The 17,701-nt window shown below is 46.9% G+C and overlaps 1 protein-coding gene across 8 annotated transcripts in view; it reads left to right on the top strand.

Annotated features, from left to right (window-relative positions):
- RAB3IL1 (RAB3A interacting protein like 1) overlaps positions 1 to 17,701 on the top strand; it is a 70,319-nt gene that overhangs the window by 50,996 nt on the left and 1,622 nt on the right. The window contains exons 12-13 of one of the 8 annotated variants that reach the window (XR_013346304.1): positions 7,729 to 7,843; positions 15,823 to 15,905. The exons of 5 other annotated variants lie outside the window; for them this stretch is intronic. The gene's annotated coding sequence lies outside the window, so the exon portion shown is untranslated. Of the gene's footprint in view, positions 1 to 7,725; positions 7,844 to 15,822; positions 15,906 to 17,701 lie in introns of all 8 variants that reach the window. 2 more of the 8 variants (XR_013346303.1, XR_013346302.1) reach the window with 2 other exon arrangements.

Below are 17,701 nucleotides of genomic sequence, written 5' to 3'. Positions count from 1 at the left end.
TGAATCCCATGTCCTCGATTTCCAGCTGCCTTTTGGTCACCTTTGACTCACATCCCCCACAGGATCTTGCCAAGAGGAATTGGTGCTCCAGAACAGGGAGGTGGGGAGAACCTAGTGGGACTAGCTGGGCAGAGGTGGCATTAGTTGGGTTTGGTTTGTCCGGGGTTTTCTGCATTCTGTTGGAGGATGCCAGGCAAGCAGGAGTCTGGAAATGCACTGCTCTGAGAGAAGAGTGGGATGCAGAGGTCTGAGCAGCAGAGGATGCTCTGTTTATTCATTAGTTTTGTGGGACACTGTATGGGACAATGATACGCAGGAAGCCGTGAGACTTTAAAGTGTCCTGTCCAGCGGCCTAAGTCAAGAGAAGAAGCAGTCCACTGCTGGGCGGGAACAGCTGTTGGAAGGGGGTGCCAGATGAGAACCTGCTACACCATGCTGAGCTATATGAGGGCATGCTGGCTGGAGATTCACTCTTCAACATTTTCTCTCTGGCCTTGACAAATGTAATCTTGCCCTGCTCCTATCCATTCAGAATGGTCCTGCCAGGATAGCTTTCCTAGCCCATTGCTTTGAGCAGGTCATCCTGCTCTTGGAATCATTCTATTGGTTCCCCCTTCTCTATAACCTCAAACGTAAGCTTCTTGTCTTCACTTCCAATCACTGTCCAGGATATCAAGATATCCGCTCCCACTTCTGATCAATCCAGGATGCCAGCCTCCATCGCCCACTTGTTGCATTTTCAAGCAAGCACTTTGGTGCTTCCCCTAATGCTATCCCTGGCACATGGGAGACGCTCCCCATCAACATCCACAAAGCTGCCCCGTTATCCTCCTTCAAGTCTTCCTTAAAACTCGCCTTTGCTGTGATGCCTACAAAACCTTAACAAGACCTACGCTGTTGGTATGCAGAGAGCACTGTCTGTCACTCTGACCAACGTTGTCTCATTGTTCACTTCTACTCCTTCAGCTGTCTGTACCCTTCTGTTCTCTCTTGTCTTAGTGTGTGTGTGAGCTCTTTGGGATGGGGAATGTGTGGTTGTGTTCAGTGTTTGTATAGCGCCCAGTGCAGTGGGGTCCCGGTCCATGACTGGGCTCCTATGATAACACACATGTAACGTTTCTTCCCTTTCCCAGCATGAGTTAGAGGGGCCTTGTGGGCTGGGTTAGTCTTTAACAGACCAGATTCATTGACTGCAATGAAGTTACACCAGGGAAGTATTTGCCTTTTCTTTGTGCCCTTCCACCCCCCCCTCCCCGCACTGTCCTTTCCCTCTGCAGTCCATCAGGTGGCAAGGAAGCCTTCTGAGGTGGAGAAAGACAGTGGGTCAATGTACTCCTCATTCCTCCCAATCCACCTGGCTTGCAATGTGCCTGCCCCTTTGAAACTCTGGCCACGTTTCACAAGGCTAAGCACCTGCCCTTTGTGGATAAAAGCTTCCCAGCCATTTGTCCAAGATAGCTTGTTTGTTTGCATGTTTTGTGATAAAAAGTCTCGGAATGGGAGGGAGAGAGGGGGAAGGTGTCAATGTGTACAGTGTTTGGCTGCCTGCTGGTGTGGAAGGGGGAGGGTGTTGGTGTGGGTGCCTAGTTGCATATGGGGATGGATGAAGGCAAGATCCCCAGATGTAGCACAAGACTGGGAGGGGGCATTGTTGGATCATATTAAAGAAGTTCTGTATTAAAATCACAAATGAGTTTGATTCCCCGTAGTGTAAATTCCAGGGTATTACTAATTAAGAGGTCTCTTGGTTTTTGGTACTGTTTCTCTCCCTCTCTGTGTGAAACTTGCAAGCTGCTAATTGTGTTAGTACATCCTAAAACAGAGTCTGTTCTCAAAGCAATACTTTGTAACAACAGAAACAGCACACAGAGACTCCCCGCCCTTTTGTTGTATTTATCTCACTTTGTTAACAATTGTGATTAAAATAGAGATAGAGGATGTATGTGGATGGATGCTTGGTGTGGATAATAACTGAATTCTTAGGCTGGCACCTCCCTGATCATTCATTGTCCATCGGCTGAAGAAGGCGTCAAGTGGAAACAGCCAGAGGACCCCCGGAGGGCAGACTGGAATCCACCCAACAGCCTCAAGGATGGGAGAACCGAAGAACAACACGGAGCCGTTAGGAGTGTGCCATCTGCTGATTGATTCAGCAACAGTATGATGAAGCAATTCCCATAGACTGGCATAGGAATAAATTCCTATAAAAATGGACTCTAGAAACTGAGAACTTTGGGGTCTGATTCTGCAAACCAACTTCCAGGAGCGTCAGATGAGCATCTGACAAGGCCCTGCTCCCTCCTCGTGTCCAGGTCACCTGGCCAGTGGCTTGGCATGAGCAACTCTAAGGCTGGTAACTATGAAAGCAACTTTGCAGAACCTGTCTGTGTGTGTGTGTGTGTGTGTGTGTATGAATGAATGTGTGAATAAATATGAAATTGAATGGAATGTTATAGCTATAACTAACTGCTTAGTGTGATTCTTTCTGTATTCACAATAAATGTGGCATTTTGCCTTTTCCCCTTTTAATAAGATCCTGCTGGTTTTTATTTTATTGGTATAACAGCATGATCCACAAAACTGGAATCTGCGGATACGTGTGGCTGAAGGCTGCTACTGGAGAGATTTAGGAACCGCTGTTGGGGCTGGAGAGCAGCAATGAGCCATGGGAATGTAGAGGGCCGCAGTTCAAAGCTGATTCCCTTTCCTGCCTCCCTGATTTTATTGCTGGATCTGGCCCCTCTGGCTCTTAACTGGCCAGTGGCTGCTGCCCGCCCCTGAGTGCTGGCTGCAAATATGCACTTGGAGGATTCCCTAGATGTACACGTGTCTGGATGAATGAGCCCATCATTATGGGTGCAGATTCACGCGCACTAAAACGTGGCTCCTCCAGTCTGCAGTTTGGCAGGATCTCTCATTACCTCATTCCAACAAATGTCTCTCCGAACCTCTCCTGTAACGGCCAGATGCACATGCGTATGCATGCATATTCAGCTGCGTGTGTGGTCATGGGCTGAGCTATGCACAGGCACCCATGCACACTGCTTGCAGATGTTACTCAAAGCCTTTCGAGTATGTGCATGTGTATATGGCCAAGGGCTCGTGGCCATGCCTGTATACGCATATACATCTGGCCAAAGCACCACCACTGTAGAAATTCAAGAGCAGGCTAGGGAAGCCATTTGTAGGAATGAGGGACTGAGAAATCCTTCAGAATTACACGTGGGAGGACGCAAGTGGTCTGTTCTTGCCCAGCTCCCCATAATTCTGTGGCTTCGAAGATCATGACGTATTGAATCAAACCAACTTTCTCGTGTACCTGGCTGTTCTTAGCCTTGCTCTTGTTTATGGTGCTGAAACCTGCATCACATACAGTAGACATCTCAAAGTTCTTTAACGATACCCTCAGCGTAGCCTCCGCAAGATCTTCTGAATCAAGTGGGATGACGGATGCAGTGTTCTGTCCCAAGCCAAAATCTCCAGCATTGAAACTATGATCATCCACCCCCAACTCCATTAGGCTGCTCATGTTCTTTGAAAGCCAGAAAATTGACTCCCAAAGTAGGTCATGTTCTCACAACTGAGCCAGGGCCAATGGATGCAGGGCAGGCAAAAAAAGCACTTCAAAGACACCCTGAAAGCCAACATGAAGAAGTGCAATATTGACATAAGCTCATGGGGAAACCCAAGCCCTCAACTGACCAAAATGGAAAAGGACCTTGTGGCAAGGATCCCAGTATTCTGAGATCCAATGGAGACATGGGAAAGGAGGAAAGAATGCGCCGCAGCCTGATTCACCAATCCAGATCGGCCCTTTCCATTGGGAAATGTCCTGCCCCACTTGTGACAAGATCTGTGGGTTGGTCGCATTAGCCACCTGCGGAATCACCAGTGATAACTGTCTGGCTAGGATTTTATGGAAATCTTCCTCAAACTCCAAGGGATTGTCGGCAGTGATTCTGTGTGCATATTTTTAGGGTATGTTTGTGACCAGATATGTTTGTGGGTGGCTCTGGGCCATGCATATTTTCATGTGTGCCTACTTGCATGTGCATGAATAATCTGGATTTGTTTACATAAAACTACCTCTCCAGGGCAGCCATTTCCCTCCCAATGCCCCATGGGCTCTCAGAGCCCTGCTGGCTTTATTAAAGTGATTAGGATGAGATCAGTGCCAACCATGTTCCCTGATGCTTGTGGGGGAACAAGTAGAGCACACTATTAATTCACCTGAATCCGCAGGCCACCTGTGATGCCCAATAACCCTAATCCCTCTGGAGAGAGGGGCTGCTGGATCCCAAGCCAGTCTGGGGCATGAGAGAACCATTAGGTCCCCAAAAGGGTTCTACCCATGAGAACATCAGACTTCATCTTCAGCAGAGGGGAGAGGTCAACTGAATGGCTTGGGGCAATGAAAAACAAAAGAAGAAAGGCATCGGGTCAAAGGTTCAAACTAAGGGATCTGGAAGGGGACACCAAGAAGAAAAGCCCGGACAGCTCCCTTTGCTCTGAAATCAAGGGAGCTAGTGGGTGGCATCCAGAGGGATGGTGCCCAGATCCATGAATGCAGATGTGCCAGGAAATTGGGCCCACGATCACAAAGAACATCCTCAGCCAGCTTCCTCCTCCTCCTGACTGGTAGGTGGCCATTTTGGCCAGTCCCGGGGGGAGGCTGGTGATGAGATTCCTGGTCTTACTGAGGATGGGATGTGAATAAACAGAAGGATGTGAGGAAAAGTGCAGCCAGAACCCCAAGAAGATGTAGAGGAGACAGAAGAGGGGTAGCCTGACTGCAGGTAGACATGCATCAGTATCTTCCTCTGAGAGGGGGCTGTTAGCAACTATAAATAAAGTCCCTTTTGGGAGCCAGCACCTGGTCACTTAGAAGACACAGGCACTGGACATAGTTAGAGTAGGAGGGAATAAGGTAGTCTGGGTTTGAAGAGTTAGAGGGAGTCATTTGCACCTGTAAGGAGTCTGATGAGCTAATGAGATAATTACCTTGCCAGCTAGAAGAAAACAAGCAGTATAAAAGGCTGGAGCAGGAATGGGACCCCTTCTATCTGCTGCTAAATTGACTTGTAACTGGAGCATAAGGCAAAACAATAATAAAGATGCACTTGGTGACAGTACATGGTAGAGTGTGTGTGCTGTTTACACAGCAGGAGGGCTTACCAGCCAGGGTTTCCAGGGCTGAAAGGGGAATCCCTTTACACTTCCTCTCAGTGCAGAAAGGGCAGGTATCGGGTGTAGCAGTGAACCATGCCAGCAACACACCTGGGCTCGCGGCTCCATGAAGGAGTCACCAATTTATACCCTGGGTGGTTTGTTGTACTATAGGCTCGCGGCTCCATGAAGGAGCCACCAATTTATACCCTGGGTGGTTTGTTGTAATATAGGCCAGCCCACCTTACGGTCCAGGAAGCAGAAATCCTCTCTTCATCCACAGAACTGGCACAGCACAGATACTGACAAGTTTAGCCCCTCCAGTGCTCTGCCAACGTACCTCAGCCCTGACATGAAGACACTTAATACCAGTTGTGATGTGGACACTGGCCCCGCTAGGAAATGGACGGAATCCCACCATCTTGCTCTGCTTAGGCCACTAAACGGCCCTCAGACGGTACCAACTTCAGTCATGAGGCTTGGATTGGATTTGAACTGTCATCCTAGCTAGTTTCAGAGTAGCAGCCGTGTTAGTCTGTATTTGCAAAAAGAAAAGGACACTCTTTGTATCCTCTTCCCAACCCCTGGAGCTCACATTCCCTCCATAGCTTTAAATGGTAGGGTACCCTATAGATAGAGAGAACCCAAGTCTGCTCTGATTTACCTGGTTGACATGAATGGGAGTTTCACCCATGTACCTGAGGGCAGCACAGAATGTGGGGTGACTTTTGAATGGAGTCTGTGTGAGTATGTCTACACTGCTGTTGGTGTGGGGGGAGGGGAGGAAAGAGGGTGGTGATTCCCAGCCCAGGTAGGTAGGCTCTCACTAGCTCAGCTTGAGCTAACATGCTAAAAATAGCAGTGTGGACACTGCTGCTCAGGTGGTGGCTTGGGCTAGCCACCTGAGCTCAGGCCCAGGGGGTCGGGCAAGCTTGGACCTCCCAACTGCAGTGCAGACATATCTTGCTGTGCTCTGGGCTATGAGCATTTCTTCCCTGTTCACACTCAACTACCCATTCGCAGATGGGTTGTATGAAAACGGGGGGCCCTCCTTGCTGGACTGTATAAAGTCTAATGAGCCCCTCAAGGATGTGAGTTCAAATATCTCTACTCCATAGATGTGTTTACCTTGTTCTAAAGCCAGCAGGCAAAATCAAGAGAACTGACTCCTTTGTTTTCCCCTTTCCCTCACTCACCAATCCTCTTTTCCTGCCATAAAGAACATTCTTATCAAGATTTTGTATTAAGTTTGGGGATATTGCTTCACAAATCAGGTTTTAGGCTACCCCCTCCGTCCCCGGGAGCCTTTTAAGCAGAAAAGCGCCCGCATGTGACTTTAACCTCTTCTTCCCAGGGCAATTCTTTCTTCCTGAACTCTTTGGCCCTGGTAGCCATTTGTATCACCCCACGCTGGGGGAAAGACTGACCCATGGCTGAGGGGTGAGGAGTGGCTATGCACCCAGGTTTTCTCCTAGTGAGCTACTGGTGCTTTAGTGTGAGAGGTGACACTAGGGAGAACAGCAGTTCCGATCCCAGCTCAGCTGCTAATTTACTGCTGCGTGACCTTGAGCAGCCTTATGGTGTCTGCTGTCATAAAGAGTGTTAATACAGATATATGCACAACCACATAAGTGCCTCTATGCCCACGGCTTCAAGCTGAGTCAGAACCAAGAGTGCGCATCATCTACCCAACCGCCAGCCCCTGTGTTTTCCGAAGAAGTCTGTAATGCAAGTAATAACTCCACCTAGCAGCACTGTCTGCAAGGTGAGTGATCTTGAGTGAAAAATGAGTGGTCCTGCAGTTGAGGCAGAGGGGACTAGGAATCAGTTAATCTGCATTTTACTTCCAGCCTACTACACACTTTCTTTTATGACCTTGGGCAAGTCCCTTACCTTTCTGTGCTTTGGTTTCCTTATCGGCAAAATGGAGACAGTAATACTTCCCGACCTCACGCCAGTGGGGTGAGATGCTCTGAGACTGTGACTACTGGACGTTATATCAAATATGATCATTTCACTGTCATCTGGGCCTCCCCGTGCTCTTGTTTCTTACCACCACCTGTTGTATCTCATCATATTGTAAGGTCTTTGGGGCTGGGGCAATCTTATTAGACATGTGTACAATATCTAGCACAACAGGACCCTGATCTCTGACTGGGGCCTCTAGGCACTGTTGTGTTACACATAAATACTAGTACTAATAATTAATGCGCACCACAGAAATACCACTAAATCTTGTATAACTTGGCCACATTTGTAGCTGGTTGAATTACTCGTTATAATATTTATTCTGCATCTTCAAAGTGGTGGAATTAATGGTGCCATAAGGACATTAACTTCTGGCTTGCCTGATTCTCTTCATTTACATTTTCAATTTTCTGTTGCATTTGTGTATTTTATTTATTTATATTTACTTTGAAATTGAATCTCTTGGCTTGTTTTGAAACACTTGCTCCATTGCACATTGAAAGGAACCTGGAGAGCAGGGAACTAACTTTGGTCGCCAACATTATGGCAAAGCATTTTGCCCCAAGGTGGCCATCTTCTTCCTTCTCTCAGCAGGTGCCAATGCTCTGAAGCAATCCTCTCCTCTCCTCCCCCACACATGTTGCTTAATGCGCTGAGCTCACACTTGCAAGGTTGCCAGCTTTGAAAGACTTAGGTAACAGAGATCCAGGTAAGTTTCCTTAAAATAGCATTAGGATTCAAATGTGATTTTGGACACAAGTAAAATGAGTTTTGTTGTGGGGTTGGCTTATCCTAGCCTGGAAAGCTTTTGGTTCATATTAGCAATTTGTTACACAATTCAAAAGGAGGTATCTGTCTAAAGAGCTCCAGGACTGGAATAAATAGGTGGTGTTGAGGCTCACATGTGAGAATGGTGAGGGATGCAGCTCAGAACTGAGATGCGTTGGCACAGCCGTGTGGGGAGCCCAGACCAGAAACAGCAGGAAGGCTGTCAGTCAGGACTGAATTATTAACAGAGTTGTGTGGGAAGCCCAGAAATGGAATAACTATATTATAGTAATACTGAGTTCATTTCAACCCTAGATCTCAAAGTGCTTTACAAAGGAAGTCCGTATCGTTAGCCGATTTTTACAGAAGGGGAAACTGAGGCACAGTGCAGTGACTTGCCCAAGGTCACAGAACAAGGCAGTGGTACAGCTGGGACTAGCACCCAAGTTTCCTGACCCCCAGTCTAGTGGACCTATATAGCTGGGGAGTAGGGGGGACTTCAGGTTAAGACTGACGTGCACTGGCAGAGCTGGGAGGGAACTCAGGATTGGATTAGCAGGGGATGTTCACATAAGGACCGAATTTCACGGTCTCAAATGATGGAATTGCACACTCTCAAATTACCAGGTTGCTGAGGCTGCACTACATTCAAGTGCTTGAACGGGGTTCATGTACGTCTGTTAGTTTCTGTGGTGGACCCGCATGTGCACGTGTGTGTGAAATTTAACATCAGTTTTGAGTGACAGGAAGAGAGAAAGTGAGATTACAAGACTAAAGATGCTAGCTGGCCAGTGACAGTAATTCCCCCAGGACTGTCCTTCCTGTCCATTCTCCCCCACCCCCATCACCAAAGATTTGGACAGACTCTAAAACAGGCAGATTTAGAGACGCAGAGGAGAGATTTGTGTTACTGGGAATCAACAGATGCAAGTTTCAGTTTCAGCCACAGATAAAGAGAGGGTGAGAGGGGCAGAGCAAGAGTACAGGTAATGCTGAGTGTTTAAGAGGCAGGTACTTCACAAAGTTTCCAACATAACTGCGATGTATAAACCCCTGGAATGTGAGGAGATGACCCTCAATCTGGCTGAAATGCAGAAACAGCGGCAATCCCTGCAGAACATGGAGCAATGTATCATTATAGCATCAGGCAAAGCAGATAGCCTGGCACCAGACACTACCCACCAGGACCTGGCTCTGTTCCTTAAAAAGTCACTGTCAGGTTAGAAGTCATGGGCTAGGTTGTCTGCATTGGAAACTGCGGTTTTGCGGGGAGGGTAGGAGGAAGCACAAGGGAGTGAGAAAGGGTTCCCTCATCTGGGGGCTGGTTCTGTGTTGGTCCAATATTGATTAGAGCAGACAAGTAGGCTAGTCTGCGTTAGATCGTTATGCCTCCCCCTGCCCCCAGGGTAACTGGCTACTGCCTATGCGTCCTCTTCCCATCTTGGCTCCCCCCCAGAGTGTTGGGGGCTGCAGGGAATTATTGTCAGTTCTGCTCCCACATGGTGCATAGGATTTCCTGCATAGGAGCAATCTCGGTGGCACCATCACTCGGGCAGCTATCATCTGTTGGACAAGTGTTTCAGTGTTTGCTTGTTTAAAAGAGGGCTATTGGGCTATCAACCAGGCTGATAACAAGTTTAAACAGAGACTTCACCCCAGCTGTCAAGGCAGCCAAACTTTGTCCTGTATCACATCATAGTTGTCTGAATTATCTGGGGGTTAAAGTGAGCTGTAACATAAGTAAATGGACAATCACCCCACTGAAGTCACATAACGTCCTTGGTAGGTCAGGGCAACAGTTTGTAGCATAGATATCAAGATAACCTTCGGATCTCAGCAGTCAGTGGCGCCACATTGTTACGGGTCTGTTTGGGGAAAAGGGGAATCTGGGATCAGAAAGGGAGGGCAAGGAAGATCAGCCCATAGTTACAGATTTAGCATTGGGCTACTATTTGTGTTGCAGTACAGCCCAGTCAAGATTGGGACCTCATTTTGATGGGCATTCTATAAACACACAGGAGGACTTGGACCTTGCTCTGAAAAGTTTACAAGCCAGTAGTTAGAGGGTAATTATCTGTCAGTCACAAACAGCCTGGCACTTGACAGCAGGACAGAGGACTCATCTGCACTAGGAAATGTTTGCTAAAATCCCGGGCCACTGTTGCTACCTCTGATTTCTCTCCAGTCATGATAGTTATGGTGGAAGCCCTTGTGTAGACAACGTGCCATTGGCTTCTGGCATTTTAAGCACTGTGCCATGGAGACCTGCTCTGATCAGGCTTAGATGACACACACTAGATGCCTCAAATTGGGTCTACACTAGTGCTTCCCCTACTGGTAGTAGTGAGTAAACAAATTCCAGTATAGACACAGCCATGGAGATTGTCCCCGATTTAAGGCTAATTTTGCACTGGAACTGCGGCCTCAGCAATTTGGCCTCAATTGCAGCTAGTCTGGAACTGAGGGAGTGCAAAGGGGAAATCTTGGGAAGATTAGCTCTCAATCACAGATATCCAGGAGTGGAAAGGGTACACTCAAAAGAGAGTAGCCCTAGATCACCTAGAGAAGTGAAGGTGGCAGCTGAGTGGTGTAGCACTGGATACATTCACTTGCCTTCTCATGACCAAGGGCCTGATCTAATGCCTGATGAAGTATACGGAAAAATGCCCACTGACCATAATGAGTGTTGCATTCTGCCATCTCTACTCGTGCTGAGTAGTACCTTGTTCTGCAAGTAGTCCCAGTGATTTCATACATGGTTACAGCATGGAAAAAGACACAGAGATGAGTGGGAAAAGGAAATCAAGAGGATATTGAAGCAGGCCACACTGGCAAAGCAGACCGGGCCTGGTAAGTGATTGAGTGAGGTCACCCCGTGATATGTGTAGAGGGCGAAGAGGAGGGGGACAAGAACAGTTCCCTGAGGGACTCTAACAGACCGATAGAGTAAAGTGGAGGAACTGCTAAAGGAAAGGCTGAAAGGGAAGGCAGAGAGGTCAGCTATGGAGACGTACCTGATCTCTGGAGAGCTCATGAAGGTATCTACAGGCTCCAGAGAACACTCAGTTCTTCATGCAAAACTTCTGAGAGTTTCTGGGTATGTGCCTAATGGCTGCCAATATTTCTTGTTTGAATCTCCACTTCTTGACTAAAAAAGAAAAGGAGTACTAGTGGCACCTTAGAGACTAACCAATTTATTTGAGTCTCTAAGGTGCCACTCGTACTCCTTTTCTTTTTGCAAATACAGACTAACACGGCTGCTACTCTGAAACCTGTCTCTTCTTGACTGTAAGCATTCTTCTAGCAGGAGAGACAGATGGTAATGTGATTCAGAGGCAGACTCCATCTGTCCTCAGCTCCCTTGGCTCAACGTGCTAATCTCACTATCTAATCATGTTAGGGAGTCAGTTGAGAATCCTTTCCAGTGGAAATGTCAGTCACTCTTTAGCCAAATCTGTTCTCATCCCACTGCAAAATCTGAGAAAACCCTCCAGTACCTCTAGTGACCTTCCCGGTCACCAGGCCAAGCAATTTATTAGTGCAGAAAGCCACCTGGCAAAGTGATAAGAATTAAGGTTGATCCAATTCCCAGAGCAGTCACTGACAAGTCAGTGACAGTGACAGCTGATGTTGATTTCATTGAGAGTTGAATCAGGTGATAAGTAACTCCAGTCTTTCACAGCAACCCTGCTAAGGGCGAATGTCAGGAGTTCTGCTAGACAGGTCTGAGGTGCATTGGCAGAGCTATGTGAGAAGCCTTACCTGTACTTTGCCTAAGCAGTCCTTTACTTCCATGAACACTAACTGAGGGGACAATTAGTAACCTGAGGGTCAGATCTTACCTATATACACAGTTCCATTGAAATTAGTGGGAGTGACATGCATGTATCTTGAGGGCAGAATATGGTACTTGATTCTTAAACCCCTTGATTTGCCCCTCAGCTTCCTGATCTTTTGGTCAATGTATTCCTCATGTCTTGATCGCTGGCTTGGTTAGCCAAGGGGATTGATCTCGCCCAGTGCAACACATGCCAGTTACAGACTTTTATAATCCTCCTGGGTAGTCAATTCTATGAAAACTTGAGAAGTACCTAGACAATCCTGAATTGCCGACGGTCATAATTTCCTCAGGAGTAACTTGATGTTAGTTGACGCTTAAGCCTGTCTTACCCTGACTTGAGGAGCTCCATCCTTCTCAAAAACTACAGATATGCCTGGAGTAAGACCTCTCTGACTGGCTGCCTTACTCACTTCCCCACCTCCTTGGAAGGAGCAGCCAGTCCGGGCTGCTGCCTGAGGCAGGCTGAGCTGTCTCCCCTCCCATAAGGAGCCAAGATTAGGTTTTGGTAGGGGAAAGGGAGCAGAGGAGGGGTTCTCACTAGCTGCGAGATGGCCTGTAGGAGGAGAGGGAGGAGAAGGTAGCTGAAAGAACCCAGCAGCTCAGGGCAACTCCCCTCCCGTGAATAATGGGTAAGTCTGCTCTGCTCCCTGGTCTTCCCCCTTCCCTCTCCATCCCTGCAACACCAGGGCTGGGAGGGGCAAGAGGGGGACCCTGCTGCAGCTGCACCCCCTACTCCAGATCTTGAGGCTGCAGGACGAACAGAGGTTAGGCTGGGTGGCGGGGGGCAAAACTGATGTGAGGTCAGAATTGATGTGGGGGCAAGGAGACAGGCAGATGTGATGATTGGAGGAAGAGAATTGATGTGGGGGCTGGGGGGTGGATAATTAATTGCTTGGCTGAGGAAGGGGCAGATGTGGGGCTGGGAGGGATACAGAATACATGAATGGATTGGGAAGATGGCAGAAGCTGGAAGCTCTGCACTCTCACACAGTCAGTGAGTACTCCTGCAGTGGGGGCCAAAGTCACCTCACTCTATACATTTGGGGGAGCTGACAACACTGATTTATTACACACACACACACACAGAGGGTGGGCAGGGCGCTCAGAAGATAGACAATGAAACACAGTATAATTTAAAACAAAATCTCATGATTTTTGGGCCAGTCTTGTGATTTTCTTGGTGTCTGACACATGATTTCTGAGCTTTTGGTGTTGGCAATACTGTTAACACTCCTACAAGTGCCAGGTAAGTGTGCAGTTGGGGGTGTCAGTGTGAAAACACTTAGCACCAGGCTTCCTGTTTGCACAGGCTCATTTTACACACACAGGTTTGTGCCCTTATGTGTTTTTAAGGAATTTGGACCCTAAGTCCACTGATGACATTTTGGAGTGAACATTACACCCATAGGGCCAGATTTTGCTTTCATTTACACCAGCATAAATCTGGAGTCATTTCACTGACATCACTGGAGTTACTCCAGATTGACATTGGTGTAAACTGAGAGATGGCACCACCCCAATCCCCCACCCCCAATTTATCTTTACCCTCTGTTGGATGTGCAGTAGATTTTGCCCACCTACGTGTAACTGATTGAAAATGGAATTGGCCTCACATAATCACAGCGACATATTTTGCATACCCAGTTTGAACAAACGAATTACAAAATTGTCCTGATACTTTTGTCTATTCACTTCCTATTATGGCTGGTTACCAAGACACCTGCGGACAAAACCACCCCGAGGAGCTTTCTCCTTAATAAACATCCTCCTCCTCTCTATGTGATTCACTCACAGATGTCATCAGGAGAACTATGCAACGTTCCCTGCTTTTGCTTTGTGAATACACCACCGTGCAAACAGAAATGTCAGCCAAATTCAAAATTTCAAAACATTGTTCTGACACCATGTCTTTCTCCCTGGCAAGCAAAGAACAACAGGAAAGAGTCTGGGCTTGTTATTCTTTATTTCTATTTCGTTAGTGCATAGGGGTGCCAACTGAACCTGGGGCCTCAATGTGTTAGGCACCCTACACGTAGACTGAGTCAGGATCTCCCACAAAGAGCTTACAGTCTAAATAAACAAGATAAAATGGGTAGAGAGGATACAGCATAGAAGCAGAAGATTGGGAATAGAGGCACACATAGATTAAGTGACTTGCCCAAGGTCACTGGGGGAGGCTGTAACACAGCCAGGAATTGAATCCACATCTCCTAAGCCCCCAGACCAGTGCCTTAACCACAAGACCATAGTTCTACCCTCTTTAGGCCTTATGGGGGCTGGTGGGGAGAATGCACCACAAACTAAACAGTGTGGCTCTACTGCAACATAACAATGCTGAATTGCTGTATCACAGTCCCATCATAATATATACAGGAGAGATTTTCCCCCATTCACACTGAATTAGAGATTTATTTGTGTTGGAAAATTGAGGGTTGCCTATAAGTTTCAGCAGGACTGAGAGACATGAATGAGAGCAAGGGATTGGAGTGCAAGGATGTCTACAAAGCAGCTACTTGTGTCAGACTAGCTTTGTTTGGGGGTGCTGGTCTAACCTCATAGCAAACATTCAGCTCCATAGAATCATTGAGAAGTAGGGCTGGGAGGGACCTTGAGAGGTCATCTGAGGCAGGACCAAGAATGGACTGTTCCTGCCAGGTGTTTGTCCAACCTGTTCTGATAAACCTCCAAAGAGGTGGGAACATGTGGACCTTCATCTGGGAATATGAACGTAGACCTGGTGTTCGCTACTCTGCAAAGGGTTAAGACTTGAATGCTGAATTTTGCACAGCTCTGACTGTGACATTTCTGAATGAGTCAAGCAGGAGGGGAAAGGAGGTGGTCATTGAGGAGAATACTCCTGCTGATACACAGTATACTTCTGCCTGTCTTGTAGCTTCACCAGACACATGAACTTTTTCAGAGCTCCCCAAGGATGTGGTCCCAGTGTTGCAAACCTCGATGAGAGACCACATCAAAGAATGAATCAGGGAAGAAGCATAGGATAATTCTCAGGTTTTTTTTTTCCCACGTGGATGTTCTCCCCTGGGTTGCCTTGGTGCCTACAGAATTTGCACTTTCACCTTCCAAGTTCAGGGAGACTGTCGTCAGATGTCAAATAAATTGGTTCAGCAGAGATCAAGAGAGAGAAGCCCAGGCACTGAGCTCAATGGGTGCTCGCACTTTTTAAAATCAGGTCATGTTTTTTAGACGTTAACTTTAGAGTTCCATTTTTGAACTGTCTTTCCCTATATGTCTGCCTCAATCAATTTCAGTATCCTTTTATGACCAATTGAAAATTCATGTGTCTCTTTGGTTAAGTCTGAACATGCATCTGGAGTCATGCTTTGATGCCCCAGTTACCATTTCTGAAAAATGGGATTTGTACCTCTCTGAAACTCTCACATCTAGCTATGACTACAGATGGCTAAACCAATATAAACTCTCCCCCTAAAGAGGAGCATGTCTAAACATACACAGCTTTACTAACTTTTTGATGTTAATTCTTATGGTAAAATTGTTAGAACAGATACACTGCCAAATAGAGTCTAGTGTTTCTCTTAGTACTACACAATTCCATCTTACACACCAGTTTCCAATTGCTAATAACTGTCTCTGAAATGGTCCTTTATGTTAAAACTTCTCATGCTTTGCTTGAGCCCAAATGAACATTTTTGGCAAGTTTTGAAGTAAAAACATCCAGATACTTTTGAGTGGCCCAGCATCAATAAATAGCAGTTTCTGCCAGCCAGAAAATTGTTCATTTGCTTTTTTATGTGCGGACTATTCAAAAAATGGTTTGGTTTAATTTGGTGGACTGGGTGACACAGGTGTATTCTCAGGTTCATAGATTTTAAGGCCAAAAAGGAATGTTATAATCATCCAGCCTGGCCTCTAATATAACCGAAGCTATAGATACGCACCCAGTAATTCATGCAGCAAGCCCAGTAATTTGTGATTGAACTATGTTGTCATATCCTTTAGAAAGACATCTATTCTTGATTTAAAGACATCCCTTGGCAATGGTTGATTGCTCTCACTTTTCAAAACATGCATTTTATTTCTTGTTGGAATTTTTCTAGCATCAGCTTCCAGCCACTGGATCTCATTATGTCTTTGCCAGCTAGAATTAAGAGACCTCTGCTCTCAGAAATTTTCTCACTGTGTAAGTATAGACCAGGGTCAAGTCTCCTCTTAACTTTCTTTTTGATAACCTAAAAAGAGTGTTTCTCTCATTGTAAGTCATATTTTCCAGATTTTCAACCATTCTTGTAGCTCTTCTCTGAATCCTCTCCATTTTTTTTAAAAAAAAATCCTCCTTAATAAAAACAACGAGGAGTCCTTGTGGCACCTTAGAGACTAACAAATTTATTTGGGCATAAGCTTTCGTAGGCTAAAACCCACTTCATCAGATGCATGGAGTGGAAAATACACAGTACATGAAAAGATGGGAATTGCCTTACCAAGTGGGGGGTGCTAATGAGATAATTCAATTAACAGTAGAATACTAAGGGAGGAAAAATCACTTTTGTAGTGGTAATGAGGGTGGCCCATTTCAAACAGTTGACAAGAAGGTGTGAGTAACAGTAGGGGGAAATCAGTATGGGGAAATTGGTTTTTGTAATGACGCATCCACTCCCAGTCTTTATTCAGGCCTAATTTGATGGTGTCCAGTTCTGCAGTTTCTTGTTAGTCTGTTTTTGAAGTTTTTTTGTTGAAGAATTGCCACTTTTAAGTCTGTTATTGAGTGACCAGGGAGATTGAAGTGTTCTCTGACTGGTTTTTGAATGTTAGAGGCTGTCCTGTTTGGCCAATGTACACGGCAGAGGGGCTTTGCTGGCACATGTTGGCATATATCACATTGGTAGATGTGCAGGTGAACAAGCTCCTGATGGTGTGGCTGATGTGGTTAGGTCCTATGATGGTGTCCCTTGAATAGATAAGTGGACAGAGTTGGCACCAGGATTTGTTGCAGGGTTTGATTCCTGGGTTAGTGTTTTTATTGTGTGGTATGTTGATGCTGGTGAGTATTTCCTTCAGGTTGGGGGGCTGCCCTCCTTAATGTGTCTACAACAGAACTGGACTGGGAAGAATTAGGTGAATTCAGTTTTAAAAAAAAACAAACCAACCCAAGAATTTGCTCAAGTTTAAAAATAAATTGACTTCAGTCCAGTTCATGTTCATTTGTGATTACAAATGGATGAGCAAATACTTGCTGATTATAAGCTTACGTCCTTGATTATTCACAGATAGTGAAGTCATGCATGAGTTCTTCCACTGGAGATAAATATATTTGGTGTGGGGACGCTGTTTGGTACAGCAGGGTGACAGGATTCCTGAAGCCTCTAGCCTGAGTCCTGATGGAAAGGCAACTAAAAGATCTGAGTCCAGATAGGGTGACCAGATCGCAAGAGTGAAATATCAGGACACATTGGGTGAGCATGGGGGAAAGAGACAGACACAGGTGCACAGCCCTGACCGGAGCCAGAGGCACACTGGTCCGCCTGGCCCTGTGCTACCAGCGTGCCCCTTCCTGTTGGGGGTGGGCCCATGCTGCGCCACACAGCTCCCCTGCCCAGCGCCCCCTGGATCCACTCTGCCCAGAGCCCCCCTACAACCCTTCCACCACAAATGCACAGTGCTGTGCACACACACACCCCGCCCAGCGCCCCCCTGCCCACAGCCCCACCACAGCTCCCCAGCACCCCACACAGAATCTCCCCACTCCCTAGTTTCCCCCCATACACACAGATTTCCCCTCCCTCCCTTCCTCCCTCCCAGTGCCCTTCCCCACAGCCCCACCACCATAACTACACAATGCCCCACACAGACCCCCACTTCCCAGTGCCTGACACACACAGATCTCCCCCACTTCCCAGCACCCCCCAACAGGCCCCCACTGTCTAGCACCCCAAAACACACAAACCTCCCCCACTGCCCAGCACCCTCCACACCCTCACA

This window comes from Eretmochelys imbricata, chromosome 6, assembly GCF_965152235.1.
Source record: "Eretmochelys imbricata isolate rEreImb1 chromosome 6, rEreImb1.hap1, whole genome shotgun sequence".
Classification (NCBI taxonomy): Eukaryota; Metazoa; Chordata; order Testudines; family Cheloniidae; genus Eretmochelys; species Eretmochelys imbricata.
This window is presented reverse-complemented; position numbering and strand designations above follow the sequence as displayed.